Source organism: Lissotriton vulgaris, chromosome 3_1, assembly GCF_964263255.1.
Source record: "Lissotriton vulgaris chromosome 3_1, aLisVul1.2, whole genome shotgun sequence".
NCBI lineage: Eukaryota > Metazoa > Chordata > Amphibia > Caudata > Salamandridae > Lissotriton > Lissotriton vulgaris.
Window position 1 is genome coordinate 1726655785 of NC_141689.1, and position 21757 is coordinate 1726677541.

Consider the following 21757-nt stretch of genomic DNA (forward strand, 5'->3'; position numbering starts at 1 on the left):
TCCGTGGCAGCAGGGCAGGTGGGAGGGCCAAGGTCCGCCCCAGACCTCAGGACGTTGGCACACCATCCCTCGACCACTTCACCAGAGTCATCGGTGCATATGAACAGGTCCAGGAACAAAGTGGCCGGTCAGACAAACTTTTACGTGAGCTCATCCTGCTGATGAGGTCCATCGACACACGCCTTGGTCAAATGGTGGTCCTCATGGCCCAACAAGTGGCCTTGCTGAGGGACATTAATGGTTAATAAGAAAGTGGTTTGGTCGGGTAGAAACACAAATAATTTACAAGTGCTGCTTAATGCAGTCAAAGAATACCCTCTGAAAACACAAAGACAGGCCCTTGCACTGAATGAAAAAGAGACTGGTAAACAATTTGTAGTACTGTCTTTATCTGAATTAAATTCATTCAAATTGATGTCTCATACAGTACATACAATGACTGTCAAGATAAGTTAAAAGTGCAAAAAATGTGACAATGGTGAGTAGTGATCATGTGGTGAAGAAATATATACAGTGAAAATACAATCTTAATACAATCGAAATGTACAAATATATACAAGTGTTTGGTTTTCTGAAGGCCATATGCTGGTACGTTTCTAGTAGGGGTGAGCGGGAAATCCGTTACACTCGCGTATTTTGCGGATTTTTGGGAAATCCGCAATCCGTGAATTTTGCGGATTTCCCGCAAAATCCGCAAAAAAAAATCAGCGAACGTAACGGGTTCAAAAGTTGAACCCCCACTCATGCAACTATTTTACAATGGCGTCAGCAAGCTGCCAGCGCCGTTGTAAAATAGTTACAAAGTTAGCTTGCACAGGAACCACTAGAAGGTGCTGCTTTATTTTATCTAAGTGCTTCCTGTGCAAGCTAACTTTGTAACTATTTTACAACGGCGCTGGCAGCTTGCTGGCGCCATTGTAAAATAGTTGCATGAGTAGGCTCACTCAAGGGACCCCTGCGCCCTTCGGGGCGATTGCATAGTAATAACACACACATGGTCGCTCGAACTAGTTGATGCTCAAATTCAGTGACTCATTCATTAGCCCAAAAACAATCGTGAGCGTCGTCGAGGCTGGACAGGTGTGCCTTCTTCCCAAATCTACCGTGGAAAATCAGCTGTGATGCTGGATAGGCTTTGCATCCTTGACTTTCACGAGCGCAATACCTGTGCTGTTACTGTGACCAGGAGCTTCTTTCTCTTCATCTGCTGAACTGATCTTTCTCTGACCTTTTATTCACACAAGAGGCACATACCCTACTGGGCACTATGTGTACGCACAGGTTTCTGCAAGTTCGCACGCATTTTGTACAATTTCGCAATTTGCGAAATTGTACAAAACCCTCGCGAACTTGCAGAAACCCGTGCGAACATAAAAAAAAAAAATCCGCGAGGATTCACGGATTTTGCGGATTTTCGCAATCCACAAATTCGCAAATCCGCAAATTCGCGGATTGCCAATCCGCAAAATCCGCTCATGCCTAGTTTCTAGAGATTCCTGTTTATTTCTTTTAGTTTGATAGAATCCTAGGTACTGGGCCTCTGAAGAATGTCGACGTTGCGACCCTTCGGCGCCTGTCTTTAAGGTCGCGGCGGGTCTTTCTCAAGACGGATAAAGGAGTGCGATGCACAACAGTCTGTAAATGAAGTGAGAGGGTGTGTCAGAGGGCGGTGAGGCGAGATGATTTACCTAACACAACGGGTGGTGACGATACTCACCCAAGATTCCAGGTCGGAGTGAATCGCCTGAAATGGGAGGGCGTAGAGGCCTCAAATCTGATGAGAAAGGGAATCCGTCAGTCTCTAGATAGAGTACTGGAGAGTCCACCAAATTACACTTTAGGAGATATTAGTTGCAGTGAAGTAGAGGGTAACCTCAACAAGAGTGCGACTGTGGGGTGATGATTAGAAGTGAACACGGATACCTTCGATTATAAAGAGCATGTTTGTTGGACCCCATCTAGCGCGTTGGGTGAGGGGGTCAATATAAACCGGAATTTATCGAGTGATTAACAATAAACCACCCGGTGGGCTAAAAGGCTTAAGGACGGTGCTTGCCATTTATATTGTGTAGCGCCTATTAAAATGGGCCGTCCCGCAAAGTTTATATGGACTTAATAACACTTGAAGGAGAGCGCAGGGTAGAGCTACGGCGGGGGGGGGGGAAATGCAGTTAAATAACCCGGTTTGCCGTGTCTAGTGCCCGTTGACCATGGCGCGTGCCTTCCTCTTGTATGATTGGGGGTGGAGGGGAGGGGCGGAAGGGGCGGACGTGGTGTGGGGGGGTGGGGTGGTGGTACAGGCTGGGTTTGGACTCAGGCTTACCCGATTCAAATTATAGATCGTGTCTCTGAAGTCCAGCACTGCTTCACGTCAGTCGGCTGCAGTCTGTCAGCTAGCCGTGCTACTGTAGAGTGAAACATATAACAAGGTGCCGCGAGGACACAGGCTTGGCGTAACTGATGCGTCGTTGCCTAGCAACCGCGGCGTTGTGTAATGTATCACGCGTGACGCGTGTGAGGTTAACGTAATGCCGTCGGCGCGATACCTGGGGATGGATTGGCGGGGTCGAGGTGGGCGGGTGGGGGATGGGGGAGAGGGGACCACGAAGTGGAGACAAATTGATTTGATGTCTGGGACCAGCTTGAATGGAAATTTCGATCTGTCATGCATTTAAGAAACTCGCTCGGGGACTTTCCTGTATCTGACACTGCCGTCTCTGGGATCACAGAGGTATTTTGCGCAACCCACCGCCACGCCTCGCGGAACCCGCTCCGCGGGTCCCGCATCGCAGAGGGGCGCTTTGCTGACTGTTTGGAGCTGCTGCTGGGGCTAAACAGGGGCCGAGGGCTGCGAGCACAAGGACCGGGACTCCATTTCCCAGGAGTCCCAGGAACCCGCGCCCGCTCCACCTGGGCTGCTCTCCCTCCCCGCCCCGCCCCCAAAAGACCGGTAGAACAAATTCCGGCTTGATCTTCACTTCGGGGGACTTTCCTGTACCTGACACTGCCGTCTCTGGGATCACAGAGTTATTTTGCGCAACCCACCGCCACGCCTCGCGGAACCCGCTCCGCGGGTCCCGCATCGCAGAGGGGCGCTTTGCTGACTGTTTGGAGCTGCTGCTGGGGCTAAACAGGGGCCGAGGGCTGCGAGCTCAAGGACCAGGACTCCATTTCCCAGGAGTCCCAGGAACCCGCGCCCGCTCCACCTGGGCTGCTCTCCCTCCCCGCCCCGCCCCCAACAGACCGGTAGAACAAATACCGGCTTGATCTTCACTTCGGGGGACTTTCCTGTACCTGACACTGCCGTCTCTGGGATCACAGAGGTATTTTGCGCAACCCACCGCCACGCCTCGCGGAACCCGCTCCGCGGGTCCCGCATCGCAGAGGGGCGCTTTGCTGACTGTTTGGAGCTGCTGCTGGGGCTAAACAGGGGCCGAGGGCTGCGAGCACAAGGACCGGGACTCCATTTCCCAGGAGTCCCAGGAACCCGCGCCCGCTCCACCTGGGCTGCTCTCCCTCCCCGCCCCGCCCCCAACAGACCGGTAGAACAAATACCGGCTTGATCTTCACTTCGGGGGACTTTCCTGTACCTGACACTGCCGTCTCTGGGATCACAGAGGTATTTTGCGCAACCCACCGCCACGCCTCGCGGAACCCGCTCCACGGGTCCCGCATCGCAGAGGGGCGCTTTGCTGACTGTTTGGAGCTGCTGCTGGGGCTAAACAGGGGCCGAGGGCTGCGAGCACAAGGACCGGGACTCCATTTCCCAGGAGTCCCAGGATCCCGCGCCCGCTCCACCTGGGCTGCTCTCCCTCCCCGCCCCGCCCCCAACAATTCTCCCACCATCACCACAGCTATAAATTAAAGCGTGTACACCGCTGCGCGGGAGCGCGCGGGAGGGCGCCAGGAGAAGCCCGGGACAAGGGCGGGACCGTCCGTGGCCGTCCGGGGCCGCAGGAGGCCGGGTTGGGCCAGGTCATTTTCATCTTGATTTTGTATACTGTGTTACTGACCATCACGTTGTTTTCTGCCAGTAGTGTATTAAGTTTGTACCATCGAGTTGTCAAAGCTTAACCTGTCCACTTTTGACATGAGTCACTCTGCTCCCCCAGATTTAGGTATCTCTGTTCTTGGCCCATTAGATACATTTTTTAAGAAATCCACCAAGGAGGTAGATATGGATCTACTACTTGCAGAGAGAAGAGCAGAGCGTCGACGCTCAATAGAGCAGTTAAAGAAAATCCCACTGCCCACACAGTCAGCCTCAAATTATACCCATGAAATGGCTGCCCAAGGGTTGAGCTCTATTGAGGACGATGCTACTGATCTTAACCAAACTCCCAGTATATTTAGGTTCCCAATTATCTCCCCGCCCTGTGACAGTGCTACCAGCGGAGGCCACTTAGCTTGTCCCCCTATTGATCACTCTAGTTTTGTTGAAATAAACATCCCCGACATCCAAACTACGGAATTGGAACCTCGTCCCATGTTGCCCAATCTGTCACTGGTTTGTATAGACCCAGGCGAGAGTCTACTACCAACGAGTATTTGTAACTCTAGAACCAAGCCTGACAAGGCCAAGAGGGTTGTGCATTCTCCACCTAGGAAAAAAAGGAGAAAGGGCGGTGTAAAAAGGAAAGGCCAAAGCTGCCAGTCACCATCACTATCTCTACCCAAACCAAATAATGAGTTAGTGATCCCTCCTAATGCAGAGCCACTGCCATCAGACATACAGGATTTGGTAACTCCTGCGTTAGCTACCGAAGGGGTTAATGAGGTGACCTATGTTATTATAGAGAAGCTTATTAAATCATATATGCTACCATTGCTGGAGCGTGTTAGGACAATGGGTGACAAATTGGATCGCCTACTGGCGACCATTGAGCCTACACATTCCTCTAGCCTGGATAAGGTCAAGGGTCCATCCAATAAACCTCCCGGTTCTTCCAATGTTGCTGGCAATATAACTAGTTCCACTAGCCAACAACTCCATAGTGCATCTAACGCAGCCTCTACTTCAAATAAAGCTCCGGCTTTAGCTGCTAAACCTCCCAGAGCAACCACTACTGCCAAAGCAATTCCTAGGGCGGTAGTCAACAAACCACCTGCTAAGGGAGTAGTGCCACAGATAAAGAATGGGATGGGTAAACCCGTTAACTCCATTGGTAAATCTAATAAATCCCTACCTCAGAAGAAAAATGTAGATCTGCCCCCGGATTCCATGAACTATGTTATTGTTATGACGGGTGTGCCACCAGTTGCGGAAGGGGATAGGGAAAATAACGAAAGTTTAAAAACAAAGTCATCTTTTGGCTGAAAACAAATAGACCCCTTCCTCTTCATCTTAATGGGGATATTGTTATGGTCAGAAGATGTCAGGGGGTAGGGGTTCGCCCCAAGGATATAGAGGGGGATATAGTGATTATTAATTTTAGGGACCATAGAGTGGTATCCCATCTCACAGATTGGTATGTGGGAAATAATGAGGGTGGGATCTCCACGAGGAACCTTAGTTACTTTTATCCTGAGACCCTGATCAATCCAACAGATCAACCTCCTGCTAAAAACAACAAAAACACCAAAAGCCTCCTCAAATGGTCCAATTTTACACCGAGCTTCCATGGACCCCAATTTAACCCAGAGGCGCAGTATCGCTCCTACATTCAATCGAGCTACAACTGTCCCGTACAAACGCCGGGTTGGGCTAAGATCAATACCCAGCCCATAGGTCCTCCAGCCCTATTGGATCTGCCATTCCCCAATAAGCCCCTGTACCCTATGGTTCCCTAAACTCCTGTTTTCACACAGATACAACAGCCCCCAAGTTTCTACCCAGCACACCTCTATTCCAATAGGTTTACCCAGCCTAAAGAGTTTTGGAATATTCCACTGAGAAACCTATACGACCCACTATCAGGGCTGTCGTCTAATGATTGACCAGCACTCTCGACAAGGGATGATGAACCTAACTCCTAGTTTCTGAGTGTGGGAGATGACCTGAGTATCCTATCAAGTATTGTTGAAAGTCTTGAAGATCAACCCCATCATTGTGTGGAGGGATGTATGGGTCATTCAGGAGTGCCAGATATACCAGCTTTGGTACCCACCTCTATGTCTCCCATTGATGTTATCAGTGTGGGCGCAAACCCTGAGTCAACTATACAGGCTGGGTCAATATGTTTGTCAACGGAAGGCTTGATCACAGTTGCACCTGTGCTTGTAGAATCCTCTCTCCAGTCCAACGAACCCTACCCAATAGTCGTAACAAAAATGTGTGACCAAGTATGTGAAAAGGGTACCACTATGGGATGTTGGAACGTTGCTGGAATTGAATCTTGTATATGCATTCCTGATTGGGCTGACTTCATTCGTCAAGGTGATGTTTGGTCCTTTCAGGAGACCTGGGCAACCCTACCAGTGTATTTTCCAGGCTTCCTGAACTTTAACAAACTAGCAGTTAGAGGCCTAAGAGGTAGGGCTATGGGTGGCCTCACTACTTGGGTTCGTCAAGTTGCAGGTGTATCTGTTAAGGAAATCTTTATTGATTGCCCTGATATATTGATAATTAGTATGAAACTAAATAGTGGGCTGGACATTCTGCTGATCAATATATACGCTAGAGGAACTGCGGGTGGCCGAGTTTCAACTACCCTCACCTGTTTGGATGATTTCTTAGGTTCAACTCAAATAACAGGTCATGTGGTTGTTATGGGTGATCTTAATACTTGTTTTGAACCTTTACGCAATGAGGATGGGTTATTAACTGAGGCAGAGGATATGGCCTGGGGGATCCCACAACTTGAGTTACCCCCGATCACTAAGTGGTCCCAAGCAGCCACATTCATTAAAGGTCTCTGCCTGAACTGGGGGTTGCGTGCCCTAAATGGACGCGTAAGCTCGGATAGGATGGGCAATTAACGGAGAATGGGAGCTCGCACAGCGTATTTATTCCAGGTGGTAATGCAAGGTGAAGAATTGTAGTGTGCAACCAGAGTAGGACACTGTCTGACCGAGCAGCGCAGAATTAACAATGAAATTAAGGGTCCCCCTGCTGGGAGGGGAACGCTCCAATGCACAACCAAAGGGACCGTAGTCTTATTCCATCAACAAATTGATCAACAAGTCTATGTACGTGGTTTCATGGTTTTTAATTTTTTCAATATGAATATTTTCTTGTGGTCATATTCATCTTTGTATGTCAAACCAAACTTGTGTTATGGCACACTTGGTAAATCCATATTTATAATCCTCAAAAAAGATCCCGATGCATTTCGGGCCTGAGCCCTTTTTCAAGGGAATACTCTAAAATGAAAAACGGACGTTTTTCATTTTTACCACTCGCGTACCACCTACCCTCTTCTATGTTTATTATTTCGATATTTAACATACACGCGTACACTGACTAACTGCACCTCCGTCCCGCCGGTTCACCGCGAGGCACTTCTTTCAGATTCTCCGAGTAAGTAACCTTTGGGGAGTTCCCTCTCGCTCTCAGACTAACGTGCACAATGTTTGTATCTTTATTTGACACGGGATAATAGATTATACTCACGAGTGTTCTTACGTCTTTGTCACTTTTCGGTTTACGCACGCCCAAGGTTCTCACTCTATTTGGGACACGGTCTTATCTTTGCAGCACTTCAGACTTTCGTTTTGTTCACCCACATTCCTCCTGTAGACTGTACCACCTTTTTGAGTTTCCTAACTCCCATTCTTTGACCGCGGTTCATCTCTGGTTTTTGCATGTGTGAGACATATTTGTCACATTTTTCCTTGTAGCTCAATTACTGATTCTGGCTTCATTCCGTTTTTCATTTTAGAGTATTCCCTTGAAAAAGGGCTCAGGCCCGAAATGCATCGGGATCTTTTTTGAGGATTATAAATATGGATTTACCAAGTGTGCCATAACACAAGTTTGGTTTGACATACAAAGATGAATATGACCACAAGAAAATATTCATATTGAAAAAATTAAAAACCATGAAACCACGTACATAGACTTGTTGATCAATTTGTTGATGGAATAAGACTACGGTCCCTTTGGTTGTGCACTGGAGCGTTCCCCTCCCAGCAGGGGGACCCTTAATTTCAGGATGAGCAATTACACATTTTTCAATGGCAGACATAGCAGTCGCATTGATTACATCCTAGTTGACATCAAAATGTGGCCTATAGTATTGGACATGATAGTTAAGCCACGACCAGAAAGTGACCACGAACCACTCATAGCGGAACTGAAGGACTTTAGCTTTGCAGGGCCGATCGTGCGACAGCCTAACCCTGTACAGGAGGCCGTGGTACTAACAAATGACATGAGGAGGGTTCATTGGCCAAAGGTTTCAGTAGATGTGGAAGCACACACAAAGATCAGAACCCTGGTTTCAAAATCTCTAATGGAAATTGACAAGTGTGATAACCTGGAAACGAGGATCTCAAATATCACAGACATCCATGCTAGCCTGTTTCAGTCCTTAAAATCACTGTTTGTTAAATTTGTTGCCAATAAGGGTAGAGGGAAGGGTAAGAAACCCGTAAACTGGTACAACGAAGCATGCCGAGAGTCCCATTTGTTTCTGTTTAAGGCTTTAAAATTAAAGAACCCAGCCCTAATTAAAACCAGTAGGAAGGCATATAATGAAGCCAAACGTCGGGCTAAAGCCGCATGGGATGACGAGCGCTGGACATCATTAGCCGAGCCCTGTGGCTCCAGGAACCTACAGCAGTTCTGGCACCTCCTTAGGTGGGGTCAGTCACTGGATGATCGCCCAAGCCCCGCATCCGTTGAACAACAGAAATGGGTGTCCCACTTTGAGGAACAGTTTAGATGCCATAGCACCACGCATGATCCTATTAGTTGGCCAATAACCTTTGACACACTTGTGTTTTCGGCCAAAGAAGTTGAAACAGTCCTGAATGCCATCCCTAGGGGTAAAGCGCCTGGTCTGGACTGCATCCCAGCGGACATATTCCAGCAGGATCAAGATCTATGGGTACCGTACCTAGTGCGACTGGTAAATGCGCTGGCCATGGGTGCCAGGGTACCTGAATCTTGGGCTGGCGCTGAAATATTGCCTATCTTTAAGAAGGGTGACCGGTCGGTTCCATCGAACTACCGTCCGATCAGTCTAATTGACGCGGTTCAGAAGATCATAACCCGTCTTGTTCTGTCTAGGGTTCAGGCTTGGATAGAGGAATATAACATTCTTACCCCTCTCCAAGCTGGGTTCAGACCGCATGTGAGCACCCTGGATCAGGCATTTCGTTTCATGCTTTTGCATTGGAAGACGGTTACCCGGGGCAAAGGCAACTTATTTGCGGCCTTCGTGGACTTAAGGTCTGCGTTTGACCTTGTCCCGAGGGCCGGGCTTTGGAAATGCCTATTAGACTTGGGCATGCCTCCCATTTTGGTCCGTCTTATAGTGAATCTTCATGCACAGACATTTGCATTTGTACGATGGGGTAAACCGGGTGAGGTGACGGAGAATTTTCCAGTGGCTAAAGGTGTCAGGCAAGGTTGTGTGTTGGCACCCACCTTGTTTTCCCTATATATCAATAGAGTTACAAAGTACTATGACAACTTTTCCACGGATGCTCCAAGTTTGGCTGGCATGAAAATCCACCTGCTCATGTTCGCTGACGATACTCTCCTGATTTCACAAACCAGACAGGGTCTGCAGAACACACTGTCAAGGTTCGAGAGTTTCTGCAGCGAACATGAGCTGGAGGTGAACGTGTCCAAAACCAAATTTATGTTTTTAAGGGGGCATAAACAAATAAATGCCAGGGTTTCCATGGGGGGCACCCACCTGGAGCAGACAAAGCATTTCACCTACCTGGGAGTTACCTTCAGTGACACCTTGAGTTGGACCCATCAGATCGAGCTTATGGCCATGAAACACCAACAGTTGGGCGGGGCACTGATCAAGGAACATAAAGGGTCATTTACGAGGCCAATGTCCCCGCTTATTAAGATCTATGGTGGTAAGGTTCTATCAGCAGTCCTGTATGGCGCTGAACTTTGGGGTGGTAGCAATTTGGATCCGCTAAAACATGCCCAAAATAAATTCCTAAGAACGGCCACAGGTCTGCCACAGTCGACTCCACTAACCCCCCTTCTTTGCGACTTAGGCTGTCACACGGTGGAGGACCAAGCAAGACTCCGCCCACTAACATTCTGGCGCCGTCTGTGGACAACGCCAGAACTCCATCATTATCCAGAAGCTTGCTTGGAGGTAAAAAATAGTTCTGGTGCCGCAAAAATTGGTTGGTTTAGAGACCTCAAGGCTACCTTATTTGCTTTGGGTTATGGCGATCTTTGGTCCTCACCTGAGTCAGCCAATTTCCCGTCAAAAAAGGAACTTAAAAAATGTTATTGGGAATGGGTGACACACAACATGTATTCGAAAACGAGCTCGAGCAGTCTGACTGGACTGTTTATTGTACATAAGGACACGCCCAAGTTAGAAGGGTATTGGGATACTATAACTAAACCCTTGGACCGCAAACTATTTTTTCAATTCAGATGCGGTTCACTTCCCATTGGGGATTTCATTAAAAAGTGGGGAACAGAATGGTCGGGGTTTTGTCCTAAGTGTCAAGGTATTGGGGAAAGCCTGAATCACTTTTTGTATGTGTGTCCACTATACGCTGCCCCCAGAGCCAAATGGCTAAGACCGGTATGTAGACATCTAGGCACCAGATCGGCAGTGGAAGCAACTAGATTGTTAAAAACCAACCTGGATCCTCCTATTGTCGTGGGGGTTGCTAAATTCTTTGGGTGGGCCTGGGTGCTTAGAAGCAGGCTCATTAAAAATAACCAAATGGGGACTACTTAATATCCTTTATCCTGTGGATCTATGGTTGTATTCAAATTTCACTGTAAAGTTTTGTATATTTGCACAAGAAGCTGATTAGCTTGTCAATGATTTAATACTTGTTTTAACTGTTTTATATGTATATATTGTAACTTATGTCTTTTATGATGAACTAATCGAATAAAGACTTCTTGAAATTGAAAAATATATGAAACTCGCTTAAGTCCATTGATGAATCATAAGTGTATTGTACATGGCATATTGAGAACGCCCTAATTGCAAGCGGTCATAGCAATGTGAAAGTTACATCTAGCATAGTAAATACACAGTTCAACACTTGCTTGGCAATAATAAGTGGGCTGAAAAACAACTTTTTCAGAGAAACAGAGGTACTCACTAAACTTTTACAAGAAAGGGGTTACCCACTGGGCCTCCTTAAACGTGCCCGGAAAAGGGCATGGTACTGCCCAAGAGATCAACTGCTTCTCCGAAAGAGAAAAAAACAGCATTAACAATCTTGTATGCGTTACCACCTTCCACTCATAGAGCAACAGTATAAAGAAAATCATCAAGAAATACTGGAACCTGGTCGCTCCAGAACTTAACACGGAAGAGGGTCCGTTATTCGCCTTCAAAAGAGGACGTAACCTAAAAGACAGTTTGGTAAAGGCATACCTTGAACCCCGTAAGCAACCAGACCTGAGAGACCAGCTAGGACTTCCACCAGTGTTAGGTCATTTCAAATGCGGCACATGCAAGGTCTGTCCCTTATGCATGGAAGGCCTAACATTCACTCATGGAAACAAAACTTACAAACTACCCTCTCTGACAAACTGCAATACCTCCAATGTAATTTACATTATTGTATGTCCCTGCAATAAGCCATACATTGGCCAGACTACGGGAAAAGTCAAATTAAGGATGGTCCCCTCTCCCTCCATCCCCCACCCGCCCACCTCCACCCCGCCAATCCATCCCCAGGTAGCGCGCCGACGGCATCACGTTAACCTCACACATGTCACCCGTGATACATTACACGACGCCGCGGTTGCTAGGCAACGACGCATCAGTTACGCCCAGCCAGCGTACTCGCAGCTCCTTGTTATATGTTTCACTCTACAGTAACACGGCAAGCTGACAGACTGCAGCCGACTGACGTGAAGCACCGCTGGACTTCAGAGACGCGATCCATCATTTGAATCGGGTAAGCCTCAGTCCAACCCCAGCCTGTACCACCACCCCACACCCCGTCTGCCCCTCCTCTCCACCCCCCCTCATGGTACAAGAGGTAGGCACGCGCCATGGTCAACGGGCACTAGACATGGCAAACCGGGTTATTTAACTGCATTCCCCCCCGCCGTAGCTCTATCCCGCGCTCTCCTTCAAGTGTTATTAAGTCCGTATAACTTTGCGAGACGGTCCATTTTAATAGGCGCTACACAATATAAATGGCGAGCACCGTTCTTAAGCCTTTTAGCCCACCGGGTGGTTTATTGTTAATCACTCGATAAATTCCGGGCTATATTGACTAGGGGTGGGCGTAGTTTGCGAAGTAGCGCTACGCGAAGTGCACTTCGCACTACGCAAACTTCACGTAGCACTACGCGAGCTGCGTAGTAGCATGTTCGCACTGTGCAAGATGCATTTTCAATGATTGCACAGTGCGGACAAGCATCCGGCACTGTGCAATCATTGAAAACGGCATCTTGCACAGTGCGAGCTGTAGTTTTCTGCTGCTCAAGTAGATTTTTACTCGAGCGGCAGCTTTCTCAACACGAACTGGAAGTTTCTCATTGAGAGCGGTCGTGAGCATGCACAACCACTCACAATGAGAAACCTGACCTCCCCGCGTTGAGAATCTCGCAGGGATATCATTTTGCTTGCTGGCGGTCGCGAACATGACGTTGAGGACCGCGAACAAGCAAAAAATGACCGCTGCACTACGCTACGCTGCACTACGCGTGTTCACACTGTGCTACGTGCAGCTCGCGTAGTGCGATGTTGCGCAAACTTCGCAAACTCCGCGAGCGTAGCATAGTGCTTTGCCCAGGGTTAATATTGACCCCCCAGCCAACACACTAGATGGCACCTACTGGGGTCCAACAACATGCTCTTTATAATCAAAGGTATCCGTGTTCACTACTAATCATCACCCCACAGTCGCACTCTTGTTGAGGTTACCCTCTACTTCACTGCAACTAATATCTCATTCAGTGTAATTTGGTGGACTCTACAGTACTCTATCTAGACACTGACGGATTCCCTTTCTCCACAGATTTGAGGCCTCTGCGCCCTCCCATTTCAGGCGATTCACTCCGACCTGGAATCTTGGGTGAGTATCGTCACCACCCGTTGTTTTAGGTAAATCATCTCACCTCACCGCCCTCTGACACACCCTCTCACTTCATTTACAGACTGTTGTGCATCGCAATCCTTTATCCGTCTTAAGAAAGACCCGCCGCTACCTTAAACACAGGCGCCGAAGGGTCAAAACGTCAACATTCTTCAGCCGCCCAGTACTTAGGATTCTATCAAACTAAAAGAAATAAACAGGAATCTCTAGAAACATACCAGCATATGGCCTTCAGAAAACCAAACACTTGTATATATGTGTACATATCGATTGTATTAAGATTGTATTTTCACTGTATATATTTCTTCACCACGTGATCACTACTCACCATTGTCACGTTTTTTGCACTTTTAACTTATCTTGACAGTCATTGTATGTACTCTATGAGACATCAATTTGAATGAATTTAATTCAGATAAAGACACAGTACAACAAATTGTTTACAGGTCTCTTTTTCATTCAGTGCAAGGGCCTGTCTTTGTGTTTTCAGAGGGTATTCTTTGACTGCATTAAGCAGCACTTGTAAATTATTTGTGTTTCTACCCGACAAAACCACTTTCTTATTAACCATTAATTACCCAGGTTCTGAGGGACACAGGGTCACCCCTTTTTTCTTAATAGTTGCTGAGGGACAGGCCTGCATCACACCCAACACCTCCGCCCCCTTCTGTTGTGCCACAGGATGACAGAGCACCATCCTCCCCTGCGCCAACAGGGAGGGGCGAGTCCTCAGACGCTGCTGGCCATTCAGCAGGCCCCCCACTGCCAAAAAGATCAAGGGAGTCTCCAGAGGCAAAGGACCAGCCACACGCCAGTCACGGAGCCAGCCCTGATGGCAACCCTCTTCCCCACTGCCTTGACTGTTTGGACTGTCCTTCCCCACACTGCCTTGGCAATGGCACTTGTCTTTTGGACTGGGTCACCACAACCATGTGGTGTCTACTCTTGCATCTCATCTACCATGACTGTCAAATCACTGCCCATTCACCACCTTCATGTAAATATTCCCTCACCCCTCACATGTCCACTTTGCAAATAAAAAACCTGATGCACCAGATCTTGTGCTGTATTGTTTTTAGTGCATATTTACAGTGTAGAATATGATGTTTTCAAATGATGTACAGTATGTCTGGCCGGATTGTCTGAAGCAGATAGGGAGACACAACAGATCAACAGTCACTGGTGTCATTGTGGCATCACAGACATAACACTACACAAACATACACATGAGATTACAAGCTTACAGGACTATGTGCAGCATGTGCTAAAAAATAGAGTCCAGCATACATCCACATACGGAACATCAATGCCACCTTTCCTACACACAGGTGACTGAAAATGTGCCTGTCTGTACCATCCGCAGATAGCCCTGCACAACAACAACAACAACCACAACAGACAATGTACAAGTCGTACATCTTTACACACCTTCAAGTGAAGTAGCGGTTGATGAGCTGTTGATGCATGTCAACTCCTTCCTCCTCTCCACTGTCCTCATCACTGGACTCATGACCCTGACCAGGTGGGGGTCTTGGGTCCTCATCATCGTCCAGGCGGAGGGGGATCCCTTTTTGAATGGCCAGGTTGTGCAGCATATAGCATGCATTAACGATCTTGCAGACCTTCCCAGGCGAGTATGCCAGTGCTCCTCCTGTCCTGTCAAGGCAGCGGAATCTTGACTTGAGTAAGCCAAAAGTCTGCTCAATGACACGTCGGGTCCTGCCATGGGCCTCATTGTACCTAATGTCAGCCGGGGTCCTGATATTCTGTAGTTGGCTTAGCAGCCATGGCTGACTGGGATATGCAGAGTCACCTAGGACAGACAGACACACATTGCAATGTTGCACAGGCAGAGGGCAGCAGGTCACACACACAGCACACCATACCACTAGGCATACCCACTCACAATACAAGCATGCTCGGGTACCAGATTTGCCATCATCCGGGGCACCATGCTGTTCCTCAGGATGTACGAATCATGGGTTGAGCCGGGGAATCTTGCAAGCACATGTGATATGGTCATGTCCGCAAGGCACACCACCTGCACATATATCGAATGATAATGTTTGCGATTCCTAAAAATGTGCTCAGTCGCCTGTGGTGGAACCAGACCTACATAGGTGCAATCAATGGCACCAACAACATGGGAGATGTGCCCAAGGGGATAGAAGTCACCCTTCACGCCAGACAATTCTGCTCCCCTGGGAAAATGTATGTATTGATCCTTAAATATCATCATGGCTGCAAGAACATCCCTCAGCACTATGCTGAACATGGGTTGTGACATCCCTGCAGTGCCGGCCACGGTTTCCTTGAAGGAACCAGTTGCAAAAAAATGGAGTGCTGCCATCACTTTGTATGTGGGTGTTTATGCTGTTGGGTAGTGGCGACAAGGCTGCAGGCAGGGCTCCAACAGATCACAAAGGGTCTTCATTGTTGGTCTGTCGAGGCGAATCTTGCGAATGATTGCTATATCCTCCATGTCCTCCAGCACTGTCAGGTGACATATGAGATTAGGCCTCCTCCTAGTTGAGATGTAAATGGACAAATGTCACTGACAACCATCCTGAGATGGACACTGCACGTACATGTAAGTATGTGACGGTAAAGCGAAGACTGCCATGAGATATGCGTGGCACACCATGTCACATGAGTGGACATTTAAGGCACACCGAGGGCACACCTATCCATTAGCAATACACAAGTGCCACAAACAACACATTGGTCAATGTGAATGCACACGTACAGAAACACACATTACACATTAGTATGCCTTGTACCGTACCATCCAACAACGTGTATAAAATGATCATGACTGTCTCATTTCCATCTACTGTACCTGTCACACCTCAATACATCTATGTAACTTGGTACACATACAAAACACAATGATCACTGTAGCTGTACAAATGTCACTAGTGTGCATGAGCTGAAATGAAAGCACAAGTAAGTGACAACACCATACAGTGGGACAAGCATTGCCAAGGCCAGCACTGACACACAACACATTCATTCCTAACACATTAATCACACCAGCTTAACACTGAGTAGCATCAGCAACCATCAAATGCCTAACTGACATGGGGGGACCACAGACCAATGTGCCTCACACATTATGTGCGTCCACCTGTGTATCATATGTCATTATGCCATTGTGTGCCCTATCATGTGCCCTTAACTAGGTTGCTGCTGTCTACTGATGCAATGTTCACAATGGTCATTGCCATTGCATGTGCCTCAAATCGCGGTAGCTACTGCCTGGCCCCAGCGGTGCGACACTAGCACCACCCCTTTCACAAGTGCGGTAGCCATTGGCATATGGACATGTGTAGATGGCAGTGGGCATGCTCTGCCGCACAAATCGTGGGGGCTACCGCCTGGCCCCGGCGGTGCGACACCAGCACCACCCCTTTCACAAATGCCGTAACCTTTGGCATATGGACATGTGTAGATGGCGGTGGGCATGCTCCGCCGCACAAATCGCGGTAGCTACCGCCTGGTCCCGGCGGTGCGACACCAGCACCACCCCTTTCACCGGAGCGGTAGCCATTGGCATATGGACATGTGTAGATGGCGGTGGGCATGCTCCGCCACTCAAATCGCGGTAGCTACCGCCTGACCCGGGCGGTGCGACACCAGCACCACCCCTTTCACAAGTGCAGTAGACATTGGCATATGGACATGTGTAGATGGTGGTGGGCATTGTCTGCCGCACAAATTGCGGTAGCTACCGCCTGGCCCCGGTGGTGCGACACCACAATGGAGCATTGCCTACAGCCAATGGGAGCAATGATCTCGGTGGCATGATGCAGTTTTGAAAATCGCGGTATGCGTGCTCCGCCACTGCGGAGGCGGTCATTGGATGATTTTGAATGATGCACCATCTTGGTAGCGCACCCCGGGACCCTGTGGTGCATCACCACCATGGAGTATTGCCTACAGCCAATGGGAGCAATGATCGCGGTGGCATGATGCAGTTTTGAAAATCGCGGTATGCGTGCTCTGCCACCACGGAGGCGGTCATTGAATTATTTTGAACGATGCACCATCGCGGTAGCGCACCCTGGGACCCTGGGGTGCATCATCTCCATGGAGCAATGCCTACAGCCAATGGGAGCGATGATCGTGGTGGCAAGATGCAGTTTTGAAAATCGCGGTATGCGTGCTCCGCCACCGCGGAGGCGATCATTGGATGATTTTGAATGAGGCAGAACTACACAACCAGTTGATGCAGCTTTGCACCTTACAAACGACTCCAGGGGGCTATTAATCTGTGGGAGTGAGCCTCACATTTCCACTGCACACACCCTCTTCTGCTGTTGCCTGAAGTGCATGCTCCCTTGGACCCTCTCCTGCTGCTGCCTGGGACCCTCTCCTGCTGCTACCTGGGACCCTCTCCCGCTGTTGCCTGAAGTGCCTGCTGCCTGGGACCCTCTCCTGCTGCTTCCTGTGACCCTCTCCTGCTGCTGCCTGGAACCCTCTACTGCTGCTGCCTGGGACCCTCTACTGCTGTTGCTTGAAGTGCCTGCTGCCTGGGACCCTCTCCTGCTGTTCCCTGAAGTGCGTGCTGCCTGGCACCCTCTCCTGCTGTTGCCTGAAGTGCCTGCTGCCTGGGACCCTCTCTGCTGCTGCGATGGACCCCTCACCACTCAGTTCCACCCCAGGTGTTCCATGGCCACAGGGAGGCAAGGACAGAGAAGATCCGTGCCAGTCCATTCACAAGCAAGGAGCTGGAGGTTCTGGTGGACGAGTTGCTGGCACAGTACCCATGGCTGTATGGTGGCCCCAATGTAGTGATAAGTCATTGTCGAGGTAGCTGTAGGGCAGGCGGTGTGTCAGACATGTACTTGTGCTGCTGCATAATATGCCTGAGGGTGTGGGGTTGTGTCATACACTGACAAAGAAGCTGGCTCCAGGATGAGGGAGTGTGTGTGTCCCAATGTCATTGTATTACCTGCCTGCAGTTCTATGTGTGAGTGGTGTGTGCTACATTATCAGCCATCAAGGGCCACAGGATGTTGGACATGTAGGTGCCAGGACAGGAATTGCTTGGGAGATTGTTTCTGTGTGCCACTATTGGTTGAATCAGTGTGAACCCAAAGACTAGGCCCAGTGCCTGCACACAGTGCTACAAAACACAGACAGGTATAAATGTCATGTATGTAGTGTGCAGACATGCATGGGACTGGTGATGTCTGCAAGCCAATGAGAGTGTTCAGTGCAGTTATCCTGCATGTGTGTGTGGTTATCAGTGATCCTGTACACCCTCATGAATGCAGGCAATCACATGGTTTTGGCCCATGTGAGGTGTCCCCCAGTATGTGATGTTGTGAGTTTACAAATTGTCTTGAGTAGGTGTCTTGCTACTGTGGTGATAGATGTTGGTACATGACACTATGTGACTGATCAATTCCCCTTCTTCTCTCCCTTACCTGCAGCTCAAGGTACACCAGCGTAAGGCGTGTGGAGGGCCATTGCAGCAAAGGTGCGAGCCCTGGGGTTCTCCAACAGACGACGCACACACTGCCACAAGAGGTCGGATGACATCAGTCGGCTTGCAAAAAATGTGGCTGAGATGACATTGGGCATGAGACCGCGCACTGGGCGTTTAGCATGGCGCAACATGACTCCTCTGATGGTCCGCATACTGGCAGTGACTCACCCTGAGCTGGTCGCACGTCTGAAGGAGCATCAGCAAGAAGGCAGGGTTGAGTATTTGGGAGGGTGACTGGCTGGGACTGGATGCATGTGTACAGGCCTGTTGCAGCCAGGGACCATGTGATGTTCGTGTGGTGGAGCTGTGCTGTGTCATGTGAGTGTCTGCTGGAATGTGTGCCAGTGTCATGCATCATGCCAAAAATGCCCTTACCAAGGTGGCCCTCCCTGATGTTCTTCTTCATTGCCATATGTGCAGAAATCCACATAGTACTTCAGCATTGGTATAGTGTGTGGAAACTATAAGGGTGGGAACAGCAGGCTCTACTATCTGAGTGTGAGTTCATGTGTGCCTACTTTGCATGCACCATGATCGTTGAGGCCCACACATCTGACAACAAGGTGGGCCAGAGTACCAAATGGTCCTTGGTATGGCCTACTTGGTATTGTGTCCAGTCATGTCCTAATGGGGGTGGTGGTGTTTTCTTTTCCTGTTGCCTGAAGGTATGTCTGTAGTAATGAGTGTTGTCCACACATCAGGCCCCTAGGTGTGGGCTGGGCAAGTTGTATGTCTGGTACACTTTATCCACAGGCAGGGTGTTGTGCTGAGTGTTCTCAACATGGCTCAGTCATGGCAGAGATTCATTGTTATCAGGCACTGTAGGGTTTTATGTAGTGTGGTGCTGCTATGTGATTGCAGGGTGTGTTGGTCACATGTCGATTTGGGCATCTCCTGTACTGCCGTGATTGGATTAGTTTGTCCTGGTATTGTCACTAACACAACCCTGTCTCTCTCTCTCATGCAGAATCAACTGTGGACACGGAGGACCGGGACCTGGAAACCAGTGGTGGGGAGAGTAGCACCACAGCTGAACTGGAGGCCAGTGAAACAGAGCTCACCAGCGCATCTGAGGGGAACCGTAGTATGCAGGAGGAATCCGTGCCTGAGCCACAGAGTACTACATCATCTGATGCCTGCGGTGATGCATCCATGTTGTTAGGCACAGGGGATGAGAGTTAGCGTCATCATCTACCACATAGCGGCCAGTGGCCAGCCTCCCATCCACTTCCTCTGGTGCTGCCCGTATCCGTGTCCGTAAGAGGGGACGTGTTACATTCACACATGGCACCGTTGAGGCTGCAACTGTCCCCCCTGCTGCCCTCAGGAGTACACAGCAAACACAACCGAAACGGTCCCGCCCACAGACACCATCCCTTAGGAAGAGCAGAGCTACCCCAGAATGCATAGACAAAAGCCCGTCAGGGAAGAGCGAGGCCGATAAAGCAATGAGGGTGGCATCAGGCTCCCATGTACTCAGAGGCATCACCAGCAAAGGACTCTACTGTCCCTAAGACCTCATGCAGAAGCAGGCGTGCAGTGGCTATGCCCACTGAGGAGGTGTTGTTTGGCAAGGGTACACCTAGGAAGGGCACAGGGCAACATCCCCCCACCACGTCAACTCCCAATCCAAGCCAAGTGAAGCATTTGCAGGTGGGCACTGTAGGTAGAACACCTGGCAAGGAGGCAAAGGAGGGCACTGTAGGTGCTACACCTGGAAACTTAGAAAGGAGGGCACTGTAGGTGGGACACCGGGCAAGGAGGCAAAGGAGGGCACTGTAGGTGCTACACATGGCAAACACACAAAGGAGCGCACTGTAGGTGGGACACCGGGCAAGGAGGCAAAGGAGGGCACTGTAGGTGCTACACCTGGCAAACACACAAAGAAGGGCACTGTAGGTGGGACACCGGGCAAGGAGGCAAAGGAGAGCACTGTAGGTGCTACACCTGGCAAACACACAATCGAGGGCACTATAGGTGGGACACCGGGCAAACAGGGAAAGGAGAGCACTGTAGTTGGGACACCAGGCAAACAGGGAAATGTGGTCCAGAGGTGAAGCCAGACAAAGTGTTACACAGCATCCAGCACATCACCAGAGGGAGTGCCAGTGTCTGCATCTGATGCAGAACAGTTGATGTGTGTGCCTGTTGTGTCTTCACCAGTTCCCATTAACCCTAAAACAGGGAGGCCATTTCATTTTCCCAAAAAGTGGAATGACACCCCTCCAACCTCTCCCATTCACACTGTGTCACAGGTCGGCATGACTCCACCTCCACGTGCCACTATACCACCTGGTCCAAACAGCCCTTCAGCTTGCCAAACCACTGATAAACCTACATCAGTGCCTCTGTCTCCCCAGGCCTACTTCATCTGTGCCTCTGTCTCCCCAGTCAAGTGCTCCTGCTGTCCCGACACACAGCCAGCTCCAAGCCCGCATGACACACAGATGTGAATTGCATTCCCCTCATACAACTATCTCAAATAGAGGTGTGCTAGTCCTGGCCATTGTTTTTTTTTTTTGTTTTTTGTTTTTTGTCCTCATCAAGCAAAAAAAAAATCGTAGAGTATGGAGGAGTCAGAGACCTCTCTCCCTTGATTCCTTCGGCCTTTGGTTGTTCGAGGTGTTCCATTTACCTTAGCCTTCAGGGGCCTCCTTTTGTCCATCTCTTAGCACATGATTTTCGGAGGGAGAGGAGCTAGTCATTTTGACTACTCAATTCAAGGCTAGCTTGAAATCAGTGGTGCCTTTGCTTTAATCATTGGACCCCCTTTCAGTTCCCAATATATATTTTTCCCAAATGTTCCAGAACCTAGTAAGAATAGGATATTTTCTTGCCCCTTAGACAGTATAGTATTGTGTGTATATTTACAAATCCCAAAAATAATTAGTTCATCGCTTACCTCAATAGGATGTTCTATGACCTCGGAAAGCGTCTTACCAATCAGGTCCCAATATTCTGCCAGCAGTGGACATTCTCGGAACATGTGCAGATCATCCGCTCTTTCATATCACATTTAGGACATTTCTTTACTGTGCTGTTTTTACATTTTTACAGTTTTTTGGAGTCCAATAGGCTCTATGTATTGTGAACAGA